Raw genomic sequence first — 18662 nt, 5'->3', positions numbered from 1 at the left:
TATAGAGGGGACATTGGAGTGTCAGCTCCTGGGCTCAGCCATAGACTATAGAGGGGACATTGGAGTGTCAGCTCCTGGGCTCAGCCATAGACTATAGTGGGGCCATTGGAGTGTCAGCTCCTGGGCCCAGTCATAGACTGTACTGGGGACATTAGAGTGTCAGCTCCTGGGCTCAGTCATAGACTGTACTGGGGACATTAGAGTGTAAGCTCCTGGGCTCAGCCATAGACTATAGTGGGACATTAGAGTGTCAGCTCCTGGGCTCAGCCATAGACTATAGTGGGGACATTAGAGTGTCAGCTCCTGGGCTCAGTCATAGACTATAGTGGGGACATTGGAGTGTCAGCTCCTGGGCTCAGTCATAGACTGTACTGGGGACATTGGAGTGTCAGCTCCTGGGCTCAGTCATAGACTATAGTGGGGACATTAGAGTGTCAGCTCCTGGGCTCAGCCATAGACTATAGTGGGGACATTAGAGTGTCAGCTCCTAGGCTCAGCCATAGACTGTACTGGGGACATTAGAGTGTCAGCTCCTGGGCCCAGTCATAGACTATAGTGGGGCCATTGGAGTGTCAGCTCCTGGGCCCATTCATAGACTATAGTGGGGACATTGGAGTGTCAGCTCCTAGGCTCAGCCATAGACTATAGTGGGAACATTAGAGTGTCAGCTCCCGGGCTCAGTCATAGACTATAGTGGGGACATTAGAGTGTCAGCTCCCGGGCTCAGCCATAGACTATAGTGGGAACATTAGAGTGTCAGCTCCCGGGCTCAGCCATAGACTATAGTGGGAACATTGGAGTGTCAGCTCCCGGGCTCAGCCATAGACTATAGAGGGGACATTGGAGTGTCAGCTCCTGGGCTCAGCCATAGACTATAGAGGGGACATTGGAGTGTCAGCTCCTGGGCTCAGCCATAGACTATAGTGGGGCCATTGGAGTGTCAGCTCCTGGGCCCAGTCATAGACTGTACTGGGGACATTAGAGTGTCAGCTCCTGGGCTCAGTCATAGACTGTACTGGGGACATTAGAGTGTAAGCTCCTGGGCTCAGCCATAGACTATAGTGGGACATTAGAGTGTCAGCTCCTGGGCTCAGCCATAGACTATAGTGGGGACATTAGAGTGTCAGCTCCTGGGCTCAGTCATAGACTATAGTGGGGACATTGGAGTGTCAGCTCCTGGGCTCAGTCATAGACTGTACTGGGGACATTAGAGTGTCAGCTCCTGGGCTTAGCCATAGACTATAGTGGGGACATTAGAGTGTCAGCTCCTGGGCTCAGCCATAGACTATAGTGGGGACATTAGAGTGTCAGCTCCTGGGCTCAGTCATAGACTATAATGGGGACATTGGAGTGTCAGCTCCTGGGCTTAGCCATAGACTATAGTGGGGACATTAGAGTGTCAGCTCCTGGGCTCAGCCATAGACTATAATGGGGACATTGGAGTGTCAGCTCCTGGGCTCAGTCATAGACTATAGTGGGGACATTAGAGTGTCAGCTCCTGGGCTCAGTCATAGACTATAGTGGGGACATTAGAGTGTCAGCTCCTGGGCTCAGCCATAGACAATAGTGAGGACATTAGAGTGTCAGCTCCTGGGCTCAGTTATAGACTATAGTGGGGACATTAGAGTGTCAGCTCCTGGGCTCAGCCATAGACAATAGTGAGGACATTAGAGTGTCAGCTCCTGGGCTCAGTTATAGACTATAGTGGGGACATTAGAGTGTCAGCTCCTGGGCCCAGTCATAGACTATAGTGGGGACATTGGAGTGTCAGCTTCTGGGCTCAGCCAAAGACTATAGTGGGTACATTAGAGTGTCAGCTCCTGGGCTCAGCCATAGACTATAGTGGGGACATTAGAGTGTCAGCTCCTGGGCTCAGCCATAGACAATAGTGAGGACATTAGAGTGTCAGCTCCTGGGCCCAGTCATAGACTATAGTGGGGACATTGGAGTGTCAGCTTCTGGGCTCAGCCAAAGACTATAGTGGGTACATTAGAGTGTCAGCTTCTGGGCTCAGCCAAAGACTATAGTGGGTACATTAGAGTGTCAGCTCCTGGGCTCAGCCATAGACTATAGTGGGGACATTAGAGTGTCAGCTCCTGGGCTCAGCCAAAGACTATAGTGGGGACATTAGAGTATCAGCTCCTGGGCCCAGTAATAGACTATAGTGGGAACATTAGAGTGTCAGCTCCTGGGCTCAGCCAAAGACTATAGTGAGGACATTAGAGTATCAGCTCCTGGGCCCAGTCATAGACTATAATGGGGACATTAGAGTATCAGCTCCTGGGCCCAGTCATAGACTATAATGGGGACATTAGAGTGTCAGCTCCTGGGCTTAGCCATAGACTATAGTGGGGACATTGGAGTTTCAGCTCCCGGGCTCAGTCATAGACTATAATGGGGACATTGGAGTGTCAGCTCCTGGGCTCAGTCATAGACTATAGTGGCGACATTGGAGTTTCAGCTCCTGGGCTCAGTCATAGACTATAGTGGGGACATTAGAGTGTCAGCTCCTGGGCTCAGTCATAGACTATAGTGGGGACATTAGAGTGTCAGCTCCTGGGCTCAGTCATAGACTATAGTGGGGACATTAGAGTGTAAGCTCCTGGGCTCAGCCATAGACTATAGTGGGGACATTGGAGAGTCACCTCCTGGGCTCAATCATAGACTATAGTGGGGACATTAGAGTGTCAGCTCCTGGGCTCAGTCATAGACTATAGTGGGGACATTAGAGTGTCAGCTCCTGGGCTCAATCATAGACTATACTGGGGACATTAGAGTGTCACCTCCTGGGCCCAGCCATAGACTATAGTGGGGACATTAGAGTGTCAGCTCCTGGGCTCAGTCATAGACTATAGTGGGGACATTGGAGTGTCAGCTCCTGGGCTCAGCCATAGACTATAGTGGGGATATTGGAGTGTCAGCTCCTGGGCTCAGCCATAGACTATAGTGGGGTCATTAGAGTGTCAGCTCCTGGGCCCAGTCATAGACTATAGTGGGGACATTGGAGTGTCAGCTCCTGGGCTCAGCCATAGACTATAGTGGGGACATTAGAGTGTCAGCTCCTGGGCTCAGCCATAGACTATAGTGGGGACATTAGAGTGTCAGCTCCTGGGCTCAGTCATAGACTATAGTGGGGACATTAGAGTGTCAGCTCCCGGGCTCAGTCATAGACTATAGTAGGGACATTAGAGTGTCAGCTCCCGGGCTCAGTCATAGACTATAGTGGGGACATTAGAGTGTCAGCTCCTGGGCTCAGCCATAGACTATAGTGGGGACATTAGAGTGTCACCTCCTGGGCTCAATCATAGGCTATAGTGGGGACATTAGAGTGTCAGCTCCTGGGCTCAGTTATAGACTATAGTGGGGACATTAGAGTGTCAGCTCCCGGGCTCAGCCATAGACTATAGTGGGGATATTGGAGTGTCAGCTCCTGGGCTCAGCCATAGACTATAGTGGGGATATTGGAGTGTCAGCTCCTAGGCTCAGCCATAGACTGTACTGGGGACATTAGAGTGTCAGCTCCTGGGCTCAGCCATAGACTATAGTGGGGACATTAGAGTGTCAGCTCCTAGGCTCAGCCATAGACTGTACTGGGGACATTAGAGTGTCAGCTCCTGGGCTCAGTCATAGACTATAGTGGGGCCATTGGAGTGTCAACTCCTGGGCTCAGTCATAGACTATAGTGGGGACATTGGAGTGTCAGCTCCTGGGCTCAGCCATAGACTATAGTGGGGATATTGGAGCGTCAGCTCCTGGGCTCAGTCATAGACTATAGTGGGGACATTAGAGTGTCAGCTCCTGGGCTCAGTCATAGACTATAGTGGGGATATTGGAGTGTCAGCTCCTGGGCTCAGACATAGACTATAGTGGGGACATTGGAGTGTAAGCTCCTGGGCTCAGTCATAGACTATAGTGGGGCCATTGGAGTGTAAGCTCCTGGGCTCAGCCATAGACTATAGTGGGGATATTGGAGTGTCAGCTCCTAGGCTCAGCCATAGACTGTACTGGGGACATTAGAGTGTCAGCTCCTGGGCCCAGTCATAGACTATAGTGGGGCCATTGGAGTGTCAGCTCCTGGGCTCAGTCATAGACTATAGTGGGGACATTGGAGTGTCAGCTCCTGGGCTCAGCCATAGACTATAGTGGGGACATTAGAGTGTCAGCTCCTAGGCTCAGCCATAGACTGTACTGGGGACATTAGAGTGTCAGCTCCTGGGCCCAGTCATAGACTATAGTGGGGCCATTGGAGTGTCAGCTCCTGGGCCCATTCATAGACTATAGTGGGGACATTGGAGTGTCAGCTCCTAGGCTCAGCCATAGACTATAGTGGGAACATTAGAGTGTCAGCTCCCGGGCTCAGTCATAGACTATAGTGGGGACATTAGAGTGTCAGCTCCCGGGCTCAGCCATAGACTATAGTGGGAACATTAGAGTGTCAGCTCCTAGGCTCAGCCATAGACTATAGTGGGAACATTAGAGTGTCAGCTCCCGGGCTCAGTCATAGACTATAGTGGGGACATTAGAGTGTCAGCTCCTGGGCTCAGCCATAGACTATAGTGGGAACATTGGAGTGTCAGCTCCCGGGCTCAGCCATAGACTATAGAGGGGACATTGGAGTGTCAGCTCCTGGGCTCAGCCATAGACTATAGAGGGGACATTGGAGTGTCAGCTCCTGGGCTCAGCCATAGACTATAGTGGGGCCATTGGAGTGTCAGCTCCTGGGCCCAGTCATAGACTGTACTGGGGACATTAGAGTGTCAGCTCCTGGGCTCAGTCATAGACTGTACTGGGGACATTAGAGTGTAAGCTCCTGGGCTCAGCCATAGACTATAGTGGGACATTAGAGTGTCAGCTCCTGGGCTCAGCCATAGACTATAGTGGGGACATTAGAGTGTCAGCTCCTGGGCTCAGTCATAGACTATAGTGGGGACATTGGAGTGTCAGCTCCTGGGCTCAGTCATAGACTGTACTGGGGACATTAGAGTGTCAGCTCCTGGGCTTAGCCATAGACTATAGTGGGGACATTAGAGTGTCAGCTCCTGGGCTCAGCCATAGACTATAGTGGGGACATTAGAGTGTCAGCTCCTGGGCTCAGTCATAGACTATAATGGGGACATTGGAGTGTCAGCTCCTGGGCTTAGCCATAGACTATAGTGGGGACATTAGAGTGTCAGCTCCTGGGCTCAGCCATAGACTATAATGGGGACATTGGAGTGTCAGCTCCTGGGCTCAGTCATAGACTATAGTGGGGACATTAGAGTGTCAGCTCCTGGGCTCAGTCATAGACTATAGTGGGGACATTAGAGTGTCAGCTCCTGGGCTCAGCCATAGACAATAGTGAGGACATTAGAGTGTCAGCTCCTGGGCTCAGTTATAGACTATAGTGGGGACATTAGAGTGTCAGCTCCTGGGCTCAGCCATAGACAATAGTGAGGACATTAGAGTGTCAGCTCCTGGGCTCAGTTATAGACTATAGTGGGGACATTAGAGTGTCAGCTCCTGGGCCCAGTCATAGACTATAGTGGGGACATTGGAGTGTCAGCTTCTGGGCTCAGCCAAAGACTATAGTGGGTACATTAGAGTGTCAGCTCCTGGGCTCAGCCATAGACTATAGTGGGGACATTAGAGTGTCAGCTCCGGAGCTCAGCCATAGACTATAGAGGGGACGTGTCAGCTCCTGGGCCCAGTCATAGACTATAGTGGGGACATTGGAGTGTCAGCTTCTGGGCTCAGCCAAAGACTATAGTGGGAACATTAGAGTATCAGCTCCTGGGCCCAGTAATAGACTATAGTGGGAACATTAGAGTGTCAGCTCCTGGGCTCAGCCAAAGACTATAGTGAGGACATTAGAGTATCAGCTCCTGGGCCCAGTCATAGACTATAATGGGGACATTAGAGTATCAGCTCCTGGGCCCAGTCATAGACTATAATGGGGACATTAGAGTGTCAGCTCCTGGGCTCAGTCATAGACTATAGTGGCGACATTGGAGTTTCAGCTCCTGGGCTCAGTCATAGACTATAGTGGGGACATTAGAGTGTCAGCTCCTGGGCTCAGTCATAGACTATAGTGGGGACATTAGAGTGTAAGCTCCTGGGCTCAGCCATAGACTATAGTGGGGACATTGGAGAGTCACCTCCTGGGCTCAATCATAGACTATAGTGGGGACATTAGAGTGTCAGCTCCTGGGCTCAGTCATAGACTATAGTGGCGACATTGGAGTGTCAGCTCCTGGGCTCAGTCATAGACTATAGTGGGGACATTAGAGTGTCAGCTCCTGGGCTCAGTCATAGACTATAGTGGGGACATTAGAGTGTAAGCTCCTGGGCTCAGCCATAGACTATAGTGGGGACATTGGAGAGTCACCTCCTGGGCTCAATCATAGACTATAGTGGGGACATTAGAGTGTCAGCTCCTGGGCTCAGTCATAGACTATAGTGGGGACATTAGAGTGTCAGCTCCTGGGCTCAATCATAGACTATACTGGGGACATTAGAGTGTCACCTCCTGGGCCCAGCCATAGACTATAGTGGGGACATTAGAGTGTCAGCTCCTGGGCTCAGTCATAGACTATAGTGGGGACATTGGAGTGTCAGCTCCTGGGCTCAGCCATAGACTATAGTGGGGTCATTAGAGTGTCAGCTCCTGGGCCCAGTCATAGACTATAGTGGGGACATTGGAGTGTCAGCTCCTGGGCTCAGCCATAGACTATAGTGGGGACATTAGAGTGTCAGCTCCTGGGCTCAGCCATAGACTATAGTGGGGACATTAGAGTGTCAGCTCCTGGGCTCAGTCATAGACTATAGTGGGGACATTAGAGTGTCAGCTCCCGGGCTCAGTCATAGACTATAGTAGGGACATTAGAGTGTCAGCTCCCGGGCTCAGTCATAGACTATAGTGGGGACATTAGAGTGTCAGCTCCTGGGCTCAATCATAGGCTATAGTGGGGACATTAGAGTGTCAGCTCCTGGGCTCAGTTATAGACTATAGTGGGGACATTAGAGTGTCAGCTCCCGGGCTCAGCCATAGACTATAGTGGGGCCATTGGAGTGTCAGCTCCTGGGCTCAGCCATAGACTATAGTGGGGATATTGGAGTGTCAGCTCCTGGGCTCAGCCATAGACTATAGTGGGGATATTGGAGTGTCAGCTCCTAGGCTCAGCCATAGACTGTACTGGGGACATTAGAGTGTCAGCTCCTGGGCTCAGCCATAGACTATAGTGGGGACATTAGAGTGTCAGCTCCTAGGCTCAGCCATAGACTGTACTGGGGACATTAGAGTGTCAGCTCCTGGGCTCAGTCATAGACTATAGTGGGGCCATTGGAGTGTCAACTCCTGGGCTCAGTCATAGACTATAGTGGGGACATTGGAGTGTCAGCTCCTGGGCTCAGCCATAGACTATAGTGGGGATATTGGAGCGTCAGCTCCTGGGCTCAGTCATAGACTATAGTGGGGCCATTGGAGTGTCAGCTCCTGGGCTCAGCCATAGACTATAGTGGGGATATTGGAGCGTCAGCTCCTAAGCTCAGTCATAGACTATAGTGGGGACATTGGAGTGTCAGCTCCTGGGCTTAGCCATAGACTGTAGTGGGGACATTGGAGTGTCAGCTCCTGGGCTCAGTCATAGACTATAGTGGGGACATTAGAGTGTCAGCTCCTGGGCTCAGTCATAGACTATAGTGGGGACATTAGAGTGTCAGCTCCTGGGCTCAGTAATAGACTATAGTGGGGACATTAGAGTGTCAGCTCCTGGGCTCAGTCATAGACTATAGTGAGGACATTAGAGTGTCAGCTCCTGGGCCCAGTCATAGACTATAGTGGAGCCATTGGAGTGTAAGCTCCTGGGCTCAGTCATAGACTATAGTGGGGACATTAGAGTGTAAGCTCCTGGGCTCAGTCATAGACTATAGTGGGGACATTAGAGTGTCAGCTCCTGAGCTCAGCCATAGACTATAGTGGGGACATTAGAGTGTCAGCTCCTGAGCTCAGCCATAGACTATAGTGGGGACATTGGAGTGTCAGCTCCTGGGCTCAGCCATAGACTATAGTGGGGACATTAGAGTGTCAGCTCCTAGGCTCAGCCATAGACTGTACTGGGGACATTAGAGTGTCAGCTCCTGGGCCCAGTCATAGACTATAGTGGGGCCATTGGAGTGTAAGCTCCTGGGCTCAGTCATAGACTATAGTGGGGATATTAGAGTGTCAGCTCCTGAGCTCAGCCATAGACTATAGTGGGGACATTGGAGTGTAAGCTCCTGGGCTCAGACATAGACTATAGTGGGGACATTGGAGTGTCAGCTCCTGGGCTCAGTCATAGACTATAGTGAGGACATTGGAGTGTCAGCTCCTGGGCTCAGCCATAGACTATAGTGGGGACATTAGAGTGTCAGCTCCTGGGCCCAGTCATAGACTATAGTGGGGCCATTGGAGTGTCAGCTCCTGGGCTCAGTCATAGACTATAATGGGGACATTGGAGTGTCAGCTCCTGGGCTCAGTCATAGACTATAGTGGGGACATTGGAGTGTCAGCTCCTGGGCTCAGTCATAGACTATAATGGGGACATTGGAGTGTCAGCTCCTGGGCTCAGTCATAGACTATAATGGGGACATTGGAGTGTCAGCTCCTGGGCTCAGCCATAGACTATAGTGGGGACATTGGAGTGTCAGCTCCTGGGCTCAGTCATAGACTATAATGGGGACATTGGAGTGTCAGCTCCTGGGCTCAGTCATAGACTATAGTGGGGACATTGGAGTGTCAGCTCCTGGGCTCAGTCATAGACTATAATGGGGACATTGGAGTGTCAGCTCCTGGGCTCAGCCATAGACTATAGTGGGGACATTAGAGTGTAAGCTCCTGGGCTCAGCCATAGACTATAGAGGGGACATTGGAGTGTCAGCTCCTGGGCCCAGTCATAGACTATAGTGGGGCCATTGGAGTGTCAGCTCCTGGGCTCAGTCATAGACTATAGTGGGGATGTGTCAGCTCCTGGGCCCAGTCATAGACTATAGTGAGGACATTAGAGTGTCAGCTCCTGGGCTCAGCCATAGACTATAGTGGGGACATTAGACTGTCAGCTCCTGGGCTCAGTCATAGACTATAGTGGGGACATTAGAGTGTCAGCTCCTGGGCTCAGCCATAGACTATAGTGGGGATATTGGAGTGTCAGCTCCTAGGCTCAGCCATAGACTGTACTGGGGACATTAGAGTGTCAGCTCCTTGGCTCAGTCATAGACTATAGTGGGGCCATTGGAGTGTCAACTCCTGGGCTCAGTCATAGACTATAGTGGGGACATTAGAGTGTCAGCTCCTGAGCTCAGCCATAGACTATAGTGGGGATATTGGAGCGTCAGCTCCTGGGCTCAGTCATAGACTATAGTGGGGCCATTGGAGTGTCAGCTCCTGGGCTCAGAAATAGACTATAGTGGGGATATTGGAGCGTCAGCTCCTGGGCTCAGTCATAGACTATAGTGGGGCCATTGGAGTGTCAGCTCCTGGGCTCAGTCATAGACTATAGTGGGGACATTGGAGTGTCAGCTCCTGGGCTTAGCCATAGACTGTAGTGGGGACATTGGAGTGTCAGCTCCTGGGCTCAGTCATAGACTATAGTGGGGACATTAGAGTGTCAGCTCCTGGGCTCAGTCATAGACTATAGTGGGGACATTAGAGTGTCAGCTCCTGGGCTCAGTCATAGACTATAGTGGGGACATTAGAGTGTCAGCTCCTGGGCTCAGTCATAGACTATAGTGAGGACATTAGAGTGTCAGCTCCTGGGCCCAGTTATAGACTATAGTGGAGCCATTGGAGTGTAAGCTCCTGGGCTCAGTCATAGACTATAGTGGGGACATTAGAGTGTAAGCTCCTGGGCTCAGCCATAGACTATAGTGGGGACATTAGAGTGTCAGCTCCTGGGCTCAGTCATAGACTGTACTGGGGACATTAGAGTGTCAGCTCCTGGGCTCAGTCATAGACTATAATGAGGACATTAGAGTGTCAGCTCCTGGGTTCAGTCATAGACTATAGTGGGGACATTGGAGTGTCAGCTCCTGGGCTCAGTCATAGACTATAATGAGGACATTAGAGTGTCAGCTCCTGGGTTCAGTCATAGACTATAGTGGGGACATTGGAGTGTCAGCTCCTGGGCTCAGCCATAGACTATACTGGGGACATTAGAGTGTCAGCTCCTGGGCTCAGTCAGACTATAGTAGGGACATTAGAGTGTCAGCTCCTGGGCCCAGTCATAGACTATAGTGGGGACATTGGAGTGTCAGCTCCTGGGCTCAGCCATAGACTATAGTGGGGTCATTAGAGTGTCAGCTCCTGGGCCCAGTCATAGACTATAGTGGGGACATTGGAGTGTCAGCTCCTGGGCTCAGCCATAGACTATAGTGGGGACATTAGAGTGTCAGCTCCTGGGCTCAGCCATAGACTATAGTGGGGACATTAGAGTGTCAGCTCCTGGGCTCAGTCATAGACTATAGTGGGGACATTAGAGTGTCAGCTCCCGGGCTCAGTCATAGACTATAGTAGGGACATTAGAGTGTCAGCTCCCGGGCTCAGTCATAGACTATAGTGGGGACATTAGAGTGTCAGCTCCTGGGCTCAGCCATAGACTATAGTGGGGACATTAGAGTGTCAGCTCCTGGGCTCAATCATAGGCTATAGTGGGGACATTAGAGTGTCAGCTCCTGGGCTCAGTTATAGACTATAGTGGGGACATTAGAGTGTCAGCTCCCGGGCTCAGCCATAGACTATAGTGGGGCCATTGGAGTGTCAGCTCCTGGGCTCAGCCATAGACTATAGTGGGGATATTGGAGTGTCAGCTCCTGGGCTCAGCCATAGACTATAGTGGGGATATTGGAGTGTCAGCTCCTAGGCTCAGCCATAGACTGTACTGGGGACATTAGAGTGTCAGCTCCTGGGCTCAGCCATAGACTATAGTGGGGACATTAGAGTGTCAGCTCCTAGGCTCAGCCATAGACTGTACTGGGGACATTAGAGTGTCAGCTCCTGGGCTCAGTCATAGACTATAGTGGGGCCATTGGAGTGTCAACTCCTGGGCTCAGTCATAGACTATAGTGGGGACATTGGAGTGTCAGCTCCTGGGCTCAGCCATAGACTATAGTGGGGATATTGGAGCGTCAGCTCCTGGGCTCAGTCATAGACTATAGTGGGGCCATTGGAGTGTCAGCTCCTGGGCTCAGCCATAGACTATAGTGGGGATATTGGAGCGTCAGCACCTAAGCTCAGTCATAGACTATAGTGGGGACATTGGAGTGTCAGCTCCTGGGCTTAGCCATAGACTGTAGTGGGGACATTGGAGTGTCAGCTCCTGGGCTCAGTCATAGACTATAGTGGGGACATTAGAGTGTCAGCTCCTGGGCTCAGTCATAGACTATAGTGGGGACATTAGAGTGTCAGCTCCTGGGCTCAGCCATAGACTGTACTGGGGACATTAGAGTGTCAGCTCCTGGGCTCAGTCATAGACTATAGTGGGGACATTAGAGTGTCAGCTCCTGGGCTCAGTCATAGACTATAGTGAGGACATTAGAGTGTCAGCTCCTGGGCCCAGTCATAGACTATAGTGGAGCCATTGGAGTGTAAGCTCCTGGGCTCAGTCATAGACTATAGTGGGGACATTAGAGTGTAAGCTCCTGGGCTCAGTCATAGACTATAGTGGAGCCATTGGAGTGTAAGCTCCTGGGCTCAGTCATAGACTATAGTGGGGACATTAGAGTGTCAGCTCCTGAGCTCAGCCATAGACTATAGTGGGGACATTAGAGTGTCAGCTCCTGAGCTCAGCCATAGACTATAGTGGGGACATTGGAGTGTCAGCTCCTGGGCTCAGCCATAGACTATAGTGGGGACATTAGAGTGTCAGCTCCTAGGCTCAGCCATAGACTGTACTGGGGACATTAGAGTGTCAGCTCCTGGGCCCAGTCATAGACTATAGTGGGGCCATTGGAGTGTAAGCTCCTGGGCTCAGTCATAGACTATAGTGGGGATATTAGAGTGTCAGCTCCTGAGCTCAGCCATAGACTATAGTGGGGACATTGGAGTGTAAGCTCCTGGGCTCAGACATAGACTATAGTGGGGACATTGGAGTGTCAGCTCCTGGGCTCAGTCATAGACTATAGTGAGGACATTGGAGTGTCAGCTCCTGGGCTCAGCCATAGACTATACTGGGGACATTAGAGTGTCAGCTCCTAGGCTCAGCCATAGACTGTACTGGGGACATTAGAGTGTCAGCTCCTGGGCTCAGCCATAGACTATAGTGGGGACATTGGAGTGTCAGCTCCTGGGCTCAGTCATAGACTATAATGGGGACATTGGAGTGTCAGCTCCTGGGCTCAGTCATAGACTATAGTGGGGACATTGGAGTGTCAGCTCCTGGGCTCAGTCATAGACTATAATGGGGACATTGGAGTGTCAGCTCCTGGGCTCAGCCATAGACTGTACTGGGGACATTAGAGTGTCAGCTCCTGGGCTCAGCCATAGACTATAGTGGGGACATTAGAGTGTAAGCTCCTGGGCTCAGCCATAGACTATAGAGGGGACATTGGAGTGTCAGCTCCTGGGCCCAGTCATAGACTATAGTGGGGCCATTGGAGTGTCAGCTCCTGGGCTCAGTCATAGACTATAGTGGGGATGTGTCAGCTCCTGGGCCCAGTCATAGACTATAGTGAGGACATTAGAGTGTCAGCTCCTGGGCTCAGCCATAGACTATAGTGGGGACATTAGACTGTCAGCTCCTGGGCTCAGTCATAGACTATAGTGGGGACATTAGAGTGTCAGCTCCTGGGCTCAGTCATAGACTATAGTGGGGATATTGGAGTGTCAGCTCCTGGGCTCAGCCATAGACTATAGTGGGGATATTGGAGTGTCAGCTCCTAGGCTCAGCCATAGACTGTACTGGGGACATTAGAGTGTCAGCTCCTGGGCTCAGCCATAGACTATAGTGGGGACATTAGAGTGTCAGCTCCTAGGCTCAGCCATAGACTGTACTGGGGACATTAGAGTGTCAGCTCCTGGGCTCAGTCATAGACTATAGTGGGGCCATTGGAGTGTCAACTCCTGGGCTCAGTCATAGACTATAGTGGGGACATTAGAGTGTCAGCTCCTGAGCTCAGCCATAGACTATAGTGGGGATATTGGAGCGTCAGCTCCTGGGCTCAGTCATAGACTATAGTGGGGCCATTGGAGTGTCAGCTCCTGGGCTCAGAAATAGACTATAGTGGGGATATTGGAGCGTCAGCTCCTGGGCTCAGTCATAGACTATAGTGGGGCCATTGGAGTGTCAGCTCCTGGGCTCAGTCATAGACTATAGTGGGGACATTGGAGTGTCAGCTCCTGGGCTTAGCCATAGACTGTAGTGGGGACATTGGAGTGTCAGCTCCTGGGCTCAGTCATAGACTATAGTGGGGACATTAGAGTGTCAGCTCCTGGGCTCAGTCATAGACTATAGTGGGGACATTAGAGTGTCAGCTCCTGGGCTCAGTCATAGACTATAGTGGGGACATTAGAGTGTCAGCTCCTGGGCTCAGTCATAGACTATAGTGAGGACATTAGAGTGTCAGCTCCTGGGCCCAGTCATAGACTATAGTGGAGCCATTGGAGTGTAAGCTCCTGGGCTCAGTCATAGACTATAGTGGGGACATTAGAGTGTAAGCTCCTGGGCTCAGCCATAGACTATAGTGGGGACATTAGAGTGTCAGCTCCTGGGCTCAGTCATAGACTGTACTGGGGACATTAGAGTGTCAGCTCCTGGGCTCAGTCATAGACTATAATGAGGACATTAGAGTGTCAGCTCCTGGGTTCAGTCATAGACTATAGTGGGGACATTGGAGTGTCAGCTCCTGGGCTCAGTCATAGACTATAATGAGGACATTAGAGTGTCAGCTCCTGGGCTCAGCCATAGACTATACTGGGGACATTAGAGTGTCAGCTCCTGGGCTCAGTCAGACTATAGTAGGGACATTAGAGTGTCAGCTCCTGGGCCCAGTCATAGACTATAGTGGGGATATTAGAGTGTCAGCTCCTGAGCTCAGCCATAGACTATAGTGGGGACATTAGAGTGTCAGCTCCTGAGCTCAGCCATAGACTATAGTGGGGACATTGGAGTGTAAGCTCCAGGGCTCAGCCATAGACTATAGTGGGGATATTGGAGTGTCAGCTCCTGGGCTCAGCCATAGACTGTACTGGGGACATTAGAGTGTCAGCTCCTGGGCCCAGTCATAGACTATAGTGGGGCCATTGGAGTGTCAGCTCCTAGGCTCAGCCATAGACTGTACTGGGGACATTAGAGTGTCAGCTCCTGGGCCCAGTCATAGACTATAGTGGGGCCATTGGAGTGTCAGCTCCTGGGCTCAGTCATAGACTATAGTGGGGACATTGGAGTGTCAGCTCCTAGGCTCAGCCATAGACTGTACTGGGGACATTAGAGTGTCAGCTCCTGGGCCCAGTCATAGACTATAGTGGGGCCATTGGAGTGTCAGCTCCTGGGCTCAGTCATAGACTATAGTGGGGACATTAGAGTGTCAGCTCCTAGGCTCAGCCATAGACTGTACTGGGGACATTAGAGTGTCAGCTCCTGGGCCCAGTCATAGACTATAGTGGGGATATTAGAGTGTCAGCTCCTGAGCTCAGCCATAGACTATAGTGGGGACATTAGAGTGTCAGCTCCTGAGCTCAGCCATAGACTATAGTGGGGACATTGGAGTGTAAGCTCCAGGGCTCAGCCATAGACTATAGTGGGGATATTGGAGTGTCAGCTCCTGGGCTCAGCCATAGACTGTACTGGGGACATTAGAGTGTCAGCTCCTGGGCCCAGTCATAGACTATAGTGGGGCCATTGGAGTGTCAGCTCCTAGGCTCAGCCATAGACTGTACTGGGGACATTAGAGTGTCAGCTCCTGGGCCCAGTCATAGACTATAGTGGGGCCATTGGAGTGTCAGCTCCTAGGCTCAGCCATAGACTGTACTGGGGACATTAGAGTGTAAGCTCCTGGGCCCAGTCATAGACTATAGTGGGGCCATTGGAGTGTCAGCTCCTGGGCTCAGTCATAGACTATAGTGGGGACATTGGAGTGTCAGCTCCTGGGCTCAGCCATAGACTATAGTGGGAACATTAGAGTGTCAGCCACTGGGCCCAGTCATAGACTATAGTGGGGACATTGGAGTGTCAGCTCCCGGGCTCAGTCATAGACTATAGTGGGAACATTAGAGTGTCAGCTCCTGTGCTCAGCCATAGACTATAGAGGGGACATTGGAGTGTCAGCTCCTGGGCTCAGCCATAGACTACAGAGGGGACATTGGAGTGTCAGCTCCTGGGCTCAGTCATAGACTATAGTGGGGACATTGGAGTGTCAGCTCCTAGGCTCAGCCATAGACTGTACTGGGGACATTAGAGTGTAAGCTCCTGGGCCCAGTCATAGACTATAGTGGGGCCATTGGAGTGTCAGCTCCTGGGCTCAGTCATAGACTATAGTGGGGACATTGGAGTGTCAGCTCCTGGGCTCAGCCATAGACTATAGTGGGAACATTAGAGTGTCAGCCACTGGGCCCAGTCATAGACTATAGTGGGGACATTGGAGTGTCAGCTCCCGGGCTCAGTCATAGACTATAGTGGGAACATTAGAGTGTCAGCTCCCGGGCTCAGTCATATACTATAGTGGGGACATTAGAGTGTCAGCTCCTGTGCTCAGCCATAGACTATAGAGGGGACATTGGAGTGTCAGCTCCTGGGCTCAGCCATAGACTACAGAGGGGACATTGGAGTGTCAGCTCCTGGGCTCAGCCATAGACTATAGTGGGGACATTAGAGTGTCAGCTCCTGGGCCCAGTCATAGACTATAGAGGGGACATTGGAGTGTCAGCTCCTGGGCTCAGCCATAGACTATAGTGGGGACATTAGAGTGTCAGCTCCTGGGCCCAGTCATAGACTATAGTGGGGAGATTGGAGTGTCAGCTCCTGGGCCCAGTCATAGACTATAGTGGGGACATTAGAGTGTCAGCTCCTGGGCTCAGCCATAGACTATAGAGGGGACATTGGAGTGTCAGCTCCTGGGCTCAGCCATAGACTATAGAGGGGACATTAGAGTGTCAGCTCCTAGGCTCAGCCATAGACTGTACTGGGGACATTAGAGTGTCAGCTCCTGGGCCCAGTCATAGACTATAGTGGGGACATTAGAGTGTCAGCTCCTGGGCTCAGTCATAGACTATAGTGGGGACATTGGAGTGTCAGCTCCTGGGCTCAGTCATAGACTATAATGGGGACATTGGAGTGTCAGCTCCTGGGCTCAGTCATAGACTATACTGGGGAAATTACAGTGTCAGCTCCTGGGCCCAGTCATAGATTATAGTGGGGCCATTGGAGTGTCAGCTCCTGGGCTCAGCCATAGACTATAGTGGGGACTTTAGAGTGTAAGCTCCTGGGCTCAGCCATAGACTATAGAGGGGACATTGGAGTGTCAGCTCCTGGGCCCAGTCATAGACTATAGTGGGGCCATTGGAGTGTCAGCTCCTGGGCCCAGTCATAGACTATAGTGGGGCCATTGGAGTGTCAGCTCCTGGGCTCAGCCATAGACTATAGTGGGGACATTAGAGTGTAAGCTCCTGGGCTCAGCCATAGACTATAGAGGGGACATTGGAGTGTCAGCTCCTGGGCCCAGTCATAGACTATGGTGGGGCCATTGGAGTGTCAGCTCCTGGGCCCAGTCATAGACTATAGTGGGGACATTGGAGTGTCAGCTCCTGGGCTCAGTCATAGACTATAGTGGGGACATTAGAGTGTCAGCTCCTGGGCCCAGTCATAGACTATACTGGGGACATTGGAGTGTCAGCTCCTGGGTTCAGTCATAGACTATAGTGGGGACATTGGAGTGTCAGCTCCTGGGCTCAGTCATAGACTGTACTGGGGACATTAGAGTGTCAGCTCCTGGGCTCAGTCATAGACTGTACTGGGGACATTAGAGTGTCAGCTCCTGGGCTCAGTCATAGACTATAATGAGGACATTAGAGTGTCAGCTCCTGGGCTCAGCCATAGACTATAGTAGGGACATTATAGTGTCAGCTCCTGGGCTCAGTCATAGACTGTACTGATGACATTAGAGTGTCAGCTCCTGGGCCCAGTCATAGACTATAGAGGGGACATTGGAGTGTCAGCTCCTGGGCTCAGCCATAGACTGTACTGGGGAAATTAGAGTGTCAGCTCCTGGGCTCAGCCATAGACTATAGAGGGGACATTGGAGTGTCAGCTCCTGGGCTCAGTCATAGACTATAGTGGGGTCATTGGAGTGTCAGCTCCTGGGCTCAGTCATAGACTATAGTGGGGACATTGGAGTGTCAGCCCCTGGGCCCAGTCATAGACTATAATGGGGACATTAGAGTGTCAGCTCCTGGGCTCAGCCATAGACTATGCTGGGGACATTAGAGTGTCAGCTCCTGGGCTCAGCCATAGACTGTACTGGGGACATTGGAGTGTCAGCTCCTGGGCTCAGCCATACACTATAGTGGGGACATTAGAGTGTCAGCTCCTGGGCTCAGTCATAGACTATAGTGGGGACATTAGATTGTCAGCTCCTGGGCTCAGTCTTAGACTATAGTGGGGACATTGGAGTGTCAGCTCCTGAGCTCAGTCATAGACTATAGTGGGGACATTAGAGTGTCAGCTCTTGGGGTCAGCCATAGACTATAGTGGGGACATTGGAGTGTCAGCTCCTGGTCTCAGTCATAGACTATAGTGGGGACATTGGAGTGTCAGCTCCTGGGCCCAGTCATAGACTATAGTGGGGACATTGGAGTGTCAGCTCCTGGGCTCAGTCATAGACTATAGTGGGGACATTGGAGTGTCAGCTCCTGGGCCCAGTCATAGACTATAGTGGGGACATTGGAGTGTCAGCTCCTGGGCTCAGTCATAGACTATAGTGGGGACATTGGAGTGTCAGCTCCTGGGCCCAGTCATAGACTATAGTGGGGACATTAGATTGTCAGCTCCTGGGCTCAGTCTTAGACTATAGTGGGGACATTGGAGTGTCAGCTCCTGAGCTCAGTCATAGACTATAGTGGGGACATTAGAGTGTCAGCTCTTGGGGTCAGCCATAGACTATAGTGGGGACATTGGAGTGTCAGCTCCTGGGCTCAGTCATAGACTATAGTAGGGACATTAGAGTGTCAGCTCCTGGGCCCAGTCATAGACTATAGTGGGGACATTAGAGTGTCAGCTCCTGGGCTCAGCCATAGACTATAGAGGGGACATTAGAGTGTCAGCTCCTGGGCTCAGCCATAGACTATAGAGGGGACATTAGAGTGTCAGCTCCTAGGCTCAGCCATAGACTGTACTGGGGACATTAGAGTGTCAGCTCCTGGGCTCAGTCATAGACTATAGTGGGGACATTGGAGTGTCAGCTCCTGGGCTCAGTCATAGACTATACTGGGGAAATTACAGTGTCAGCTCCTGGGCCCAGTCATAGATTATAGTGGGGACATTAGAGTGTCAGCTCCTGGGCTCAGCCATAGACTGTACTGGGGACATTAGAGTGTCAGCTCCTGGGCTCAGCCATAGACTATAGTGGGGACATTAGAGTGTCAGCTCCTGGGCTCAGCCATAGACTGTACTGGGGACATTAGAGTGTCAGCTCCTGGGCTCAGCCATAGACTATAGTGGGGA

General features: G+C 51.6%; 1 protein-coding gene across 1 annotated transcript in view; it reads right to left on the bottom strand.

Annotated features, from left to right (window-relative positions):
- Window positions 1-18662, bottom strand: part of LOC141121310 (zinc phosphodiesterase ELAC protein 2-like) — a 116680-nt gene that overhangs the window by 71900 nt on the left and 26118 nt on the right. The gene's annotated exons all lie outside the window — the stretch shown is intronic.

This window comes from Aquarana catesbeiana, unplaced genomic scaffold, assembly GCF_042186555.1.
Source record: "Aquarana catesbeiana isolate 2022-GZ unplaced genomic scaffold, ASM4218655v1 unanchor106, whole genome shotgun sequence".
Lineage (NCBI taxonomy): Eukaryota > Metazoa > Chordata > Amphibia > Anura > Ranidae > Aquarana > Aquarana catesbeiana.
Note: the sequence above shows the minus strand (reverse complement) of the source record. Positions and strands in the feature narration are given on the sequence as shown.